General features: G+C 42.2%; 1 pseudogene; it reads left to right on the forward strand.

Moving 5' to 3' along the window:
* Nucleotides 1–5,526: 5,526 nt before the first annotated feature.
* On the forward strand, nucleotides 5,527–5,627 carry LOC118965402 (U6 spliceosomal RNA; annotated as a pseudogene).
* Nucleotides 5,628–14,521: the final 8,894 nt, after the last annotated feature.

The following is a 14,521-nucleotide window of genomic DNA, read 5'->3' on the forward strand; positions in this document are numbered from 1 at the left end:
CATGTCTGTGAGTATAACAGAACTTATATAGAAGGCGAATCCAGATTTCTATGAGACCTTCTGCAGTTCCTACCACTTCCACTGGATGTCAACAGTCTTTTGAGATATTTTGTAGTCACGTTGCACAGGTTGGAACAGGTGTTTTTCTGGATCAAACGCACCAAATAAATTGACATTTTAGATATATATTGATGGAATTAATCGAACAAAAGGACCATTTGTGATGTTTATGGAATATATTGGAGTGCCAACAAAAGAAGCTCGTCAAAGGTAAGGCATGAATTATATTTTTATTTCTGCGTTTTGTGTCGCGCCTGCAGGGTTGAAATATGCTTCTCTCTCTTTGTTTACTATGGTGCTATCCTCAGATAATAGCATCGTTTGCTTTCGCCGGAAAGCCTTTTTGAAATCCGACATGTTGGCTGGATTCACAACAAGTGTAGCTTTAATTTGGTATCTTGCATGTGTGATTTAATGAAAGTTTGATTTTATAGTCATTTATTTGAATTTGGCGCTCTGCATTTTCACTGGCTTTGGACGCTACCGTCCTCACATATCCCAGAGAGGCTAACAACAGTAGAAGACGGGTGGGGACCCCTTTTGGACAATCAGATCCTTACCACCATGATGCAAAAAGGCCCAACAATCTTTCCAAAGAAGGTTCCGACAGAAATAGACGAATAACCAAGACATTTACATGTAAATACATTCACAATTTTTTTTACTCCAAACGGGAGGCGGTTCCTGTGCCAAGTATATGATTACTGTGAGAGTCGTTTCTAAATGTACCAAAGTATTATGTCTCTGCCCCCCCCCCCCATCTCTTTTGTAACAAGCCACCATATTGTGTCAGTCCACTAGGGACCTGTTTCTAATGTATTAAGTGTGTATGTTTATCCTGTGTTACCATTTAGTTAGCTAGTAAATAAATAATTAAGCCAATTTGTGTAGTACTGAATCATAAGTAAGGTTTTTGCAGATGCATGAGGTTACAAGTGTTCAGAATGATGATTTGATACGAGGTTGTGGTTAATAATTTTACTGTTTATAAGTGTGATATGTTAAAGACCTTTAGAGTTTAATTCGGGAGATGGTAACTCTTTAAAGATCCACTCTCGTGCTGCCCCAATTCCTATTGATTTAATTGGTACATGATTCATTTATTCAGGTAGCAATTTAGCGTAGTTAGTTGATTAGATAAATAATAATCATCAGATTATTGAAAGTAAAGTCATAACACTACAGCGTTGCTCAAACTGTAAGCCCCAGCCCGCCCAACACAAATTCCTTCTTAGAATATCAGGCACGGACTATGTTTAGCCTACCTTTTATTAGGGGGAATTGTAAATTAACGAGGAGGCAACTCGAATTAACAATAATTACATTGCAAACAGTGTAAAAATATTTTTCATGGAGAGGAGCCAGATCCTGTTCCTGCAGGATAAAGCACTGATATAATGAAAGCTCTGATTATAGGTCAAAAGTTTAATGAAATGATCCACAGACAGACAACACACTACTGTACATACGGAACGCTACAGAGGAGTAACGGAGAAATATATATTTATTTACATAAAAAATAAAAATCATTCATCCATTTATCCATTCATCCATCCATCCTTCCATCCATTCATCCATCCATTCAACTATTCATCCATTCACCCATCCATTCATTAATCCATCAATTCGTCCATTCATTCATCCATCCATCTACTCATTCATTCATCCATCCATCCATTCATTAGATCATCCATCGGTCCATCCACCCATCCATCCATCCATTCATTCATTCATCCATCCATTAATTCATCCATCCATCCATTAATTCATCCATTCATTCATTAATTCCTCCATCCATCCACCCATTCATTCATTCATTCATTCATTCATCAAAGTTTAATGAAATGATCCACAGACAGACAACACACTACTGTACATATGGTACGCTACAGAGGAGTAACGGAGACATTATATATATATATATATATATATATATATATTTTTTTTTATAGACATAAAAATAAAATAGAAATTCAATACAAAATGTAGTTCATGTTGTAAGCAGAGGCAGCAGTTTTGTTTTATATGCTACCTTTGAAAACCCAAAGGGAAACACACCTAATTGAAACAAACCTAATAACCATTCATTCATCCATCCATTCATTCATTCATCCATCCATGCATTCATCCATCAATTCATCCATCCATTGATCATCCATCCATCCATCCATCCATCCATTCCTCCACCCATTCATTCATTCATTCATTCATTCTTCCATCCATCCATTCATTCATCCATCCATCCATCCATCATCCATCCATTCATCCATTCATTCATTCATTCATTCATTCATTCTTCCATCCATTAATTCATGCATCAATCCATTCATCCATCCATCCATTAATTCGTCCATCCATCCAATCATCCATCCATTCATTCGTTCATCCATCCATACATTCATTCATTCATTCAGTCATCCATCCATTCATCCGTTCATCCATCTATTCATTCATCCATCCATTCATCCATCCATCTTTTCATTCATCCATCCGTCCATCCATTCATCATCCATGAATTTGTCTATCCATCCATCCATCCATCCATCCATTCATTCATTCTTCCATCCATTCTTCCATCCATTAATTCATCCATCCATCCATCCATTATTTCGTCCATCCGTCCATCCATCCATCATTCATTCATTCATTCATTTTTCCATCCATTCATGCATTCATTCATCCATCCATTAATTCATCCATCTACTAATTTATCCATCCATCCATTCATCCATCCCTCCATCCATCCATTCTTCCATCCATCCATTCATCCATCCATCCATTCATTCATCCAGTAATTTGTCTATCTTTCCATTCATTCATTCATTCATTCATCCATTCATTAATTCGTCCATCCATTCATTCATTCATCCATCCATTAATTCAACCATCTATTAATTCACCCATCCATGAATTTGTTCATCCATCCATCCATCCATCCATCCATCCATCCATCCATCCATTCATTCATTTCTAATTTAAAAGGAAGAAACTTGATCACATTTCCAAACAGTGTACCTGATCGGATGCAGTTGGTCGTGGGACATTCAGAGACATACAGTCTGTGGCCATTATTTAAATAATGTGGCCATTGTTTAGCAGTAGTCCATTCTGTGGCCATTATTTAGCAGTAGTCCATTCTGTGGCCATTATTTAGCAGTAGTCCATTCTGTAGCCATTATTTAGCAGTAGTCCATTCTGTGGCCAATATTTAGCAGTAGTCCAGTCTGTGGCCAATATTTAGCCGAAGTCCATTCTGAAGAGTCCATTCTGTGGCCAATATTTAGCAGTAGTCCAGTCTGTGGCCAATATTTAGCCGAAGTCCATTCTGAAGTAGCTTTGACAAAGATATGAAGTTTGGATGAATTGGGCTTGAGGGTAAACAGCATCACATACTAGGAGACTAAATGAGGACAGTTCCACTTGTAATTATTTATTTAATCTTTATTTTAGTAAACATTTCTTGGCATTGGACTCAAATGGTTAGACCCTCCTCAGGCAGATACTGTAAATATAGCAAATGCCTCAAAGGGCACCCTATTCCCTATATAGTGCACTACTTTTGGCCAGGACCCATAGTGATATCATCAAAAGTAGTGCACTGGACCCTTTGAGAGGTGGCAATAGTCCAAGCCATGTTCAGAATCCAATATTAGGCTTAATCAGAAAACAACATTCATCAGGGATATTTTCTTATATTGTAGGTGGTCGACTTGGAAGCACTTGGGACGTCCAGGCAGATTTGCCTGATAGAGCGATCAGCTTCAGCCTGACCTCAACTGGTTAGATCTGGGAAAAAAGTACCCCAAACTGAGTGAGATGGAGGACATTTAGTCAATCGCCTATGCTCCTTTATAGAAGCCAAGGACTTTAGTCAAGTTACACACGCTTGTATCCAAATGTATCAGGGGAATGACATCTGTGGCCTAACACTTCCATTGTCTCACATATAGTAGCCTGGTCCTAGATCTGTTTGTGTCATCATGCCACTCCTTGCCACTCATCGCATGCCAAACATGTGGAATGATAGCACAAACAGACTGGTACCCAGGCTACACAGATAGATCTAGAGAGAGCCGTGTGAAGTGCCTCTTACATCGTTAAGATGGTCAGTTGAAGACAAGAATGTGGCTGTGTTTTTTCCTGCTTGTATCCGGATGTGTTTCTTGTCAGCCAGTCAAGTTTCAATTGAAAAGTAAAAAAAACAGTATGGTATGTTCAATGGAACAGTTATTATGTCAAATTCATCTGATATGGCTGCTTATTACGTCTGGTTGGTGCTAACATTCAACTTAAAGGAACAGTATTTATAATTTATATGGGGAGAAGCACAACATAGCTCTAAAAAAAAGAACAAACTCCTAATTATTAAGGAAGGCACCCTCCATAGCGTTTAGTGAGTTCATCTCATATACAACCCTGTGTTTTCATATAAAAGACGGATGATCACTTACTATGCAGCAAGAACATTTTTAAAAATAAAAAATATTAAATAAGCTTGCAAAGACCTCTAGTTACACCAAAAAAATAATATCAGCTGGTCAATGTGGAGTGATTCATCAAATGAAAGACCTGAAGACCTGATTCATGTTCTCCAACTCAGTACCGGTCTTGTCTAAGGGATATTAGAGACCTGTTTTTACTCCTCTTTAGCTCAGTGGGCTAACACAGTCTTGTAGTGTGTACTGTGCGCCAGCCCTGGGTTTGGACCAAGTCGGTTATGTATTCTCAAATCAGAGGCTTTCATTGTCTGGTGATTCAGACTGTCAGAGTGATGACAGTGCAGATACTGTCCATGCCGGGATCAATTTCCAATGATTAAAATTTGATCTTGAATTCAATTTAAAATAACAATTTCATGGGATTATCTTAATCACCAGCCCATTGTGCATCTAATGCTGTCACGCCCTGACCATAGAGAGCTGTTTATTCCCTGTTGGTTGGCGCATGATAGTGACTAGGGTGGGTCATCTAGGTGATTAATGGTTTATGTTGGCCTGGTAAGGTTCCCAATCAGAGACAGCTGTTTATCGTTGTCTCTGATTGGGGATCATATTTAGGCAGCCATTTCCTCATTGTGCTTTGTGGGATCTTGTCTACGGATAGTTGCCCGTGTGCACACCAGCAGCTTCACATTTCGTTTGTGCTTTATTGTTTTTGTTTGGTGAGTTTCGATTGATTAACATATGTGGACCTCTACGCACGCTGCGCCTTGGTCCAATCATTACGACGAACGTGACAGAAGATCCCACCAACAACGGACCAAGCAGCGTGCCCGGGAGATAATGGCATCCTGGTCTGTGGAGGAGATTAGGGAGAGAACATTCTGGACTTGGGATGACATAATAGCAGGAGAGAAGAGCCTGCCATGGAGGCAGGCGAAAGCAGCGAAGGAGGGACAGTGACGAAGTCGGGGAGGTAGGCCACAGAAATCCCAATATTTTTTGAGGGGGGGGGGGGGGGGGGGAATTTGTGCCATTCTGAAAAAATTGTTAGTTATGGAGCAGAGAAGATTAGCATGGCACATGCGAAAGGATGACACGCAAATCCGTGAAGCGCTCCTTATTTTTTTTATTTTTTATATATATTGACTTTCAATGTCGCAGTCGGCGGAGCCGAGGAGTGAACCAGAGCCAGTCTTTGAGAAGAAGGATAATTTGGAGGGGAGAGAAATGGGAGAGTTTTTGAGTTGGTGGAGGACGCAGGGATTTGGAATAAAGGAACGTGTTGTCAGTTTGGTGCCACCTGAGTCAGCTCCCCGTACTTGCCCTGAGAAGTGTGTCAAAGTTCCGGAACAATTGATGCCGTCTATACACACCAGGTCTCCAGTGCACCTTTCACAACCCAGTGCGTCCTGTGCCAGCTCCTCGCACTCTCCCTCAAGTGCATGTCCCCAGTCAGGTCCGTCCTGTTACTGCTTCTCGTACTTGCCCTGAGGTGCGTGTCACCAGCCCGGTGCCACCTGTACCGGTCCCAGGCATCAGGCCTCCAGTGCGCCTCCCCAGTCCAGCGCTTCCGGCAACGTTTCACAGTCCGTAACCTCCTGAGACGGTCCACAGTCCGGAACCTCCTGAGACGGTCTACAGCCCGGAACCTCCTGAGACGGTCCACAGTCCGGAACCTCCTGAGACGGTCCACAGTCCGGAACCTCCTGAGACGGTCCACAGTCCGGAACCTCCTGAGACGGTCCACAGTCCGGAACCTCCTGAGACGGTCCACAGTCCGTAACCTCCTGAGACAGTCCACAGTCCGTAACCTCCTGAGACGGTCCACAGTCCGGAACCTCCTGAGACGGTCCACAGTCCGTAACCTCCTGAGACGGTCCACAGTCCGTAACCTCCTGAGACGGTCTACAGTTCGGAACCTCCTAAGACGGTCCACAGTCCGGAACCTCCTGAGACGGTCCACAGTCCGGAACCTCCTGAGACGGTCCACAGTCCGGAACCTCCTAAGACGGTCTACAGTCCGTTAATATTCTGTATTTAGGTATTTAACTGTGTTATTATTCTGTATTTAGGCATTTAAGTGTGTTAATATTCTGTATTTAGGCATTTAAGTGTGTTATTATTCTGTATTTAGGTTTTTAACTGTGTTAATATTCTGTATTTAGGTATTTATATTATTCTGTATTTAGGTATTTAACTGTGTTAATATTCTGTATTTGTCACACCCTGGTCGAAGTATTTTGTGTTTATCTTTATTTATTTGGTCAGGCCAGGGTGTGGCATGGGTTTTTGTATGTGGTGTGTATGTATGGGGATTGTAGCTAGTGGGGTGTTCTAGCTAAGTCTATGGCTGTCTGAAGTGGTTCTCAATCAGAGGCAGGTGTTTATCGTTGTCTCTGATTGGGAACCATATTTAGGCAGCCATATTCTTTGAGTTTGTCGTGGGTGATTGTCCTTAGTGTCCTTAGTGTCATTGTTCTGTGTTAGGTTACACAAGTATAGGCTGTTTCGGTTTTCGTTAAGTTTATTGTTTTGGTAGTGTTTGTGTTTAGTGTGTTACTTCATTAAACATGGATTGCAATAGACACGCCGCATTTTGGTCCGACTCTCCTTCTCATCAACAAAACCGTTACAGTATTTAGGCATTTAAGTGTGTTATTATTCTGTATTTAGGTATTTATATTATTCTGTATTTAGGTATTTAACCATGTTATTATTCTGTATTTAGGCATTTAAGTGTGTTATTATTCTGTATTTAGGCATTTAACCATGTTATTATTCTGTATTTAGGCATTTAACCATGTTATTATTCTGTATTTAGGCATTTAACCATGTTATTATTCTGTATTTAGGCATTTAACCATGTTATTATTCTGTATTTAGGCATTTAACCATGTTATTATTCTGTATTTAGGCATTTAATTAACCATGTTATTATTCTGTATTTAGGCATTTAACCATGTTATTATTCTGTATTTAGGTATTTAACCATGTTATTATTCTGTATTTAGGCATTTAACCATGTTATTATTCTGTATTTAGGCATATAACCATGTTATTATTCTGTATTTAGGCATTTAACCATGTTATTATTCTGTATTTAGGCATTTAAGTGTGTTATTATTCTGTATTTAGGCATTTAACCATGTTATTATTCTGTATTTAGGCATTTAACCATGTTATTATTCTGTATTTAGGCATTTAACCATGTTATTATTCTGTATTTAGGTATTTAACTGTGTTAATATTCTGTATTTAGGTATTTAACCATCAAATCAAATAAAATGTATTTATATAGCCCTTCGTACATCAGCTGATATCTCAAAGTGCTGTACAGGAACCCAGCCTAAAACCCCAAACAGCAAGCAATGCAGGTGTAGAAGCACGGTGGCTTGGAAAAACTCCCGAGAAAGGACAAAACCTAAGAAGAAACCTAGAGAGGAACCAGGCTCTGAGGGGTGGCCAGTCCTCTTCTGGCTGTGCTGGGTGGAGATTATAACAGAACATGGCCAAGATGTTCAAATGTTCATAAATGACCAGCATGGTCGAATAATAATAAGGCAGAACAGTTGAAACTGGAGCAGCAGCACGGCCAGGTGGCAGTGGTTTATCAATAGGACCCTATTCCCTATGGGCCCTGGTCAACAGCAGTGCACCCTATTCCCTCTGGGCCCTGGTCAACAGCAGTGCACCCTATTCCCTCTGGGCCCTGGTCAACAGTAGTGCAGCCTATTCCCTCTGGGCCCTGGTCAACAGTAGTGCAGCCTATTCCCTCTGGGCCCTGGTCAACAGCAGTGCACCCTATTCCCTCTGGGCCCTGGTCAAGAGTAGTGCACCCTATTCCCTCTGGGCCCTGGTCAACAGCAGTGCACCCTATTCCCTCTGGGCCCTGGTCAACAGCAGTGCTCCCTATTCCCTATGGGCCCCGGTCAAGAGTAGTGCACCCTATTCCCTCTGGGCCCTGGTCAACAGCAGTGCACCCTATTCCCTCTGGGCCCTGGTCAACAGCAGTGCTCCCTATTCCCTCTGGGCCCTGGTCAACAGCAGTGCTCCCTATTCCCTATGGGCCCTGGTCAAGAGTAGTGCACCCTATTCCCTCTGGGCCCTGGTCAACAGCAGTGCACCCTATTCCCTCTGGGCACTGGTCAACAGTAGTGCACCCTATTCCCTATGGGCCCTGGTCAACAGTAGTGCACCCTATTCACCAACTGGAGCACATCCATGGTGATAGCTCTACTGGGTCTCCTACACAACCCAGAATGGGTTTGTCTTATTTTAGCACAACATGCATGTTGTTTTGGAGGCAGCGTTACAGAGTGGTCACTAGTTGGCTCATCCACAAACTTCAGAAAATGTCATATGTAAACCTAACCCCAACCTTAACCCTAAACTTAACCACACTGCTAACGCTAATGCCTAACCCTAACCTTCAATGTACATTTTTGTTTTCTTGAATCTTTAAAATAAAGATATTTTTTACTTTGCAGCTGGCCTATCTAAGGGGAAATCGCTCAGTTCTGCCTCCGGAACAATATTCACGGCAATAAAAGTCAACCTGTGTTGAGCATACACATCTATCTAACCACACATCCATTCAGGCAGAAATGTCTTCCCTTTCCCTGATGGTTGAATTAGCAAGGTCACTATTAATTACTCACAGTGTCTCTGTGTTATTATTTATCTAATGGGAAAACAACTTACATGTCGTCGTCCCCCCCCCCCCCCCCCCCCCTCTTCTCACAACACATTATCAATCAGCAGCATTGCTGGTTGTCCGAGGAATGGGGTCTCCCATTGATTTTCGGATGGACTTAATAACCCTCTTCCACAAGCATAGAAATTCACCTCGCAGCGGTGTAAATGAAGGTCAGGAAATTGATGTAATCAGAGACGCATTAGAAGAGGGGTGTCAGGTCGTAGACTTTAAATGTAGCCGTTTCGGTTTTACTGAGCCTTGATATTTATTAGAGGAATTAAACAGAACAGCAAGCTGTTGATGGGCGTGTGGTTGGTTTGCAATAGAAGCATGTGTTATGTACTGCTTTCCTGCTACGTTGGGCTCAGTACCCTGTGTCTGTCTGTCTAAATGCCTTCAAGTGTGTTTGTCTGTGTGTGTGTGTGTGTGTTGCTATGCTGATCAGTCCCCTGTGTCTGTCTAAATGCCTGCAAGTGTGTGTGTGTGTGTGTGTGTTTGTGTGTTGCTATGCTGATCAGTCCCAAGTGTCTGTCTGCATGCCTGCAAGTGTGTTTGTCTGTGTGTGTGTGTGTGTGTGTGTGTGTGTGTGTGTGTGTGTGTGTGTGTGTGTGCCTGTGTATCTACATGTGTGTGTGATTGTGTGTGTTGCTATGCTGATCAGTCCCCAATGTCTGTCTGTGTTGGCTGACTGCTATCTCGTGAACTAACACCAGCTGTCACAGGCTTGCTTGTGAAACACCACCCCCCCCCTCCCACAATACTACTTTTCAAATAATTTTAAATCAGAGGACCGCCCATGAGCCCAGTTAGGGTCAGGCATCCTGGGACAGCCCCTTTTCCGAGATTCCGAATAGAACCCAACTTTGAGAAATTCTCAGTAGACCATGTTTCTCTTAATCACGGGAGTAAAAAGGTTGCAGACCATTCCTGAATCTTTTAACAATACCACGTGGTTAAACTCTTAGACTATCAATACCGACAGAATAAGAACAAGTCTTTGACATTAATTACTAGTCTGCAGCTAGGAATTTGGTATCATTGAACGTGAAGAACGACAACCGCCGAAACATTCATTCTACAACAACATGAATGAATGTCACTCTGAACTATCCACGATAACCACGACAGAGAGAGAGAGAGAGAGAGAGAGAGAGAGACGGACAATTCTACAAAAGAAACAAACTTTTCAACAGCGATCAAGACGACACACTGAGCGTAAATACACTGCTCAAAAAAATAAAGGGAACACTTAAACAACACAATGTAACTCCAAGTCAATCACACTTCTGTGAAATCAAACTGTCCACTTAGGAAGCAACACTGATTGACAATACATTTCACATGCTGTTGTGTAAATGGAATAGACAACAGGTGGAAATTATAGGCAATTAGCAAGACACCACCAATAAAGGAGTGGTTCTGCAGGTGGTGACCACAGACCCCTTCTCAGTTCCAATGCTTCCTGGCTGATGTTTTGGTCACTTTTGAATGCTGGCGGTGCTTTCACTCTAGTGGTAGCATGAGACGGAGTCTACAACCCACACAAGTGGCTCAGGTAGTGCAGCTCATCCAGGATGGCACATCAATGCGAGCTGTGGCAAGAAGGTTTGCTGTGTCTGTCAACGTAGTGTCCAGAGCATGGAGGCGCTACCTGGAGACAGGCCAGTACATAAGGAGACGTGGAGGAGGCCGTAGGAGGGCAACAACCCAGCAGCAGGACCGCTACCTCCACCTTTGTGCAAGGAGGAGCAGGAGGAGCACTGCCAGAGCCCTGCAAAATGACCTCACGCAGGCCACAAATGTGCATGTGTCTGCTCAAAAGGTCAGAAACAGACTCCATGAGGGTGGTATGAGGGCCCAACGTCCACAGGTGGGGGTTGTGCTTACAGCCCAACACCGTGCAGGACGTTTGGCATTTGCCAGAGAACACCAAGATTGGCAAATTCGCCACTGGCGCCCTGTGCTCTTCACAGATGAAATCAAGTTCACACTGAGCACATGTGACAGACGTGACAGAGTCTGGAGACGCCGTGGAGAACGTTCTGCTGCCTGCAACATCCTCCAGCATGACCGGTTTGGCGGTGGGTCAGTCATGGTGTGGGGTGGCATTTCTTTGGGGGGCCGCACAGCCCTCAATGTGCTCGCCAGAGGTAGCCTGACTGCCATTAGGTACCGAGATGAGATCCTCAGACCCCTTGTGAGACCATATGCTGGTGCGGTTGGCCCTGGGTTCCTCCTAATGCAAGACAATGCTAGACCTCATGTGGCTGGAGTGTGTCAGCAGTTCCTGCAAGAGGAAGGCATTGATGCTATGGACTGGCCCGCCCGTTCCCCAGACCTGAATCCAATTGAGCACATCTGGGACATCATGTCTCGCTCCATCCACCAACGCCACGTTGCATCACAGACTGTCCAGGAGTTGGCGGATGCTTTAGTCCAGGTCTGGGAGGAGATCCCTCAGGAGACCATCCATCGCCTCATCAGGAGCATGCCCAGGCATTGTAGGGAGGTCATACAGGCACGTGGAGGCCACACACACTACCGAGCCTCATTTTGACTTGTTTTAAGGACATTACATCAAAGTTGGATCAGCCTGTAGTGTGGTTTTCCACTTTAATTTTGAGTGTGACTCCAAATCCAGACCTCCATGGGTTGATAAATTTGATTTCCATTGATAATTTTTGTGTGATTTTGTTGTCATACATTCAACTATGTAAAGAAAAAAGTATTTAATAAGAATATTTAATTAATTCAGATCTAGGATGTGTTATTTTAGTGTTCCCTTTATTTTTTTGTGCAATGTATATATACAGTGCCTTGCGAAAGTATTCGGCCCCCTTGAACTTTGCGACCTTTTGACACATTTCAGGCTTCAAACATAAAGATATAAAACTGTATTTTTTTGTGAAGAATCAACAACAAGTGGGACACAATCATGAAGTGGAATGACATTTATTGGATATTTCAAACTTTTTAACAAATCAAAAACTGAAAAATTGGGCGTGCAAAATTATTCAGCCCCCTTAAGTTAATACTTTGTAGCGCCACCTTTTGCTGCGATTACAGCTGTAAGTCGCTTGGGGTATGTCTCTATCAGTTTTGCACATCGAGAGACTGAAATTTTTTCCCATTCCTCCTTGCAAAACAGCTCGAGCTCAGTGAGGTTGGATGGAGAGCATTTGTGAACAGCAGTTTTCAGTTCTTTCCACAGATTCTCGATTGGATTCAGGTCTGGACTTTGACTTGGCCATTCTAACACCTGGATATGTTTATTTGTGAACCATTCCATTGTAGATTTTGCTTTATGTTTTGGATCATTGCCTTGTTGGAAGACAAATCTCCGTACCAGTCTCAGGTCTTTTGCAGACTCCATCAGGTTTTCTTCCAGAATGGTCCTGTATTTGGCTCCATCCATCTTCCCATCAATTTTAACCATCTTCCCTGTCCCTGCTGAAGAAAAGCAGGCCCAAACCAAGATGCTGCCACCACCATGTTTTGCATTGTTGCCAAAAAGTTCAATTTTGGTTTCATCTGACCAGAGCACCTTCTTCCACATGTTTGGTGTGTCTCCCAGGTGGCTTGTGGCAAACTTTAAACGACACTTTTTATGGATATCTTTAAGAAATGTCTTTCTTCTTGCCACTGTTCCATAAAGGCCAGATTTGTGCAATATACGACTGATTGTTGTCCTATGGACAGAGTCTCCCACCTCAGCTGTAGATCTCTGCAGTTCATCCAGAGTGACCATGGGCCTCTTGGCTGCATCTCTGATCAGTCTTCTCCTTGTATGAGCTGAAAGTTTAGAGGGACGGCCAGGTCTTGATAGATTTGCAGTGGTCTGATACTCCTTCCATTTCAATATTATCGCTTTCACAGTGCTCCTTGGGATGTTTAAAGCTTGGGAAATCTTTTTGTATCCAAATCCGGCTTTAAACTTCTTCACAACAGTTTCTTGGACCTGCCTGGTGTGTTCCTTGTTCTTCATGATGCTCTCTGCGCTTTTAACGGACCTCTGAGACTATCGCAGTGCTGGTGCATTTATACAGAGACTTGATTACACACAGGTGGATTGTATTTATCATCATTAGTCATTTAGGTCAACATTGGATCATTCAGAGATCCTCACTGAACTTCTGGAGAGAGTTTGCTGCACTGAAAGTAAAGGGGCTGAATAATTTTGCACGCCCAATTTTTCAGTTTTTGATTTGTTAAAAAAGTTTGAAATATCCAATAAATGTCATTCCACTTCATGATATTGTCCCACTTGTTGTTGATTCTTCACAAAAAAATACAGTTTTATATATTTATGTTTGAAGCCTGAAATGTGGCAAAAGGTCGCAAAGTTCAAGGGGGCCGAATACTTTCACAAGGCACTGTATATTGATTGTAACGGTTTTCTTCCTGGGATGGAGAGGAGGGCCAAAATGTAGCGTGGTTATTGTTAAGCATCTTTAATAAAGACGAAAACGTAAACACTATACAAATACAAAATAAGAAAACGTGGCAAAACCGTAACAGCCCTAACTGGTGCAGAGAACACAGAGACAGGAAACAACCACCCACAAAATACCCAAAGAATATGGCTGCCTAAATATGGTTCCCAATCAGAGACAACGATAAACACCTGCTTCTGATTGAGAACCAATCCAGGCAACCATAGACTTACCTAGAACACTCAACTGAACACAACCCCATAAACTACAAAACCCCTAGACAAAACAAGAACAACATAAATCACCCGTCACACCAACACAATAAAGAAAACACAGAATACTAAGGCCAGGGCGTGACATTGATTGCAATTGTTCCCAAACGAGTGAGGATTAGCATTTCAATTGTTATAATTATCACTCTGTAGTGACTTCTTAGTCGACCCCCACTTCCCCTTTTGTCTAACAAGCCGCCATGCCGGCTTAGCCCACTAGGGCACATTCTCCTATCATTTCGTGTAACCATATTTACTTTGTTGTTTTGTTTATGCATTTCTGTGAATTACTTAGTTAGTATTAAATAAATGATTTAAGACAATTGATGTATGGATGACTCATAGTGAAGACTGGGTCCGTGCAGATAAACAACCATTTACGACGTTTGGAATGAGACTAACGTGAGGACAAGTAAAATAATTCATTGATCAGAAGACTATGGATCAGATATGAAAATATCTGAAAAGTTATTTTAGCAAATCTGAATAGGTAATCTGAATATATTCCTTGGTGCCCCGACTTCCTAGTTAACTACAGTTACATGATTAATCATTTTAATCGCGGGATACTAATTACAGAGAATCTTTGATAAAAACTTCAATTTTCTTCAATTTAAT

This window comes from Oncorhynchus mykiss, chromosome 7 (genome assembly GCF_057628025.1).
Source record: "Oncorhynchus mykiss isolate SJ-2025 chromosome 7, ASM5762802v1, whole genome shotgun sequence".
NCBI classification, from domain to species: domain Eukaryota; kingdom Metazoa; phylum Chordata; class Actinopteri; order Salmoniformes; family Salmonidae; genus Oncorhynchus; species Oncorhynchus mykiss.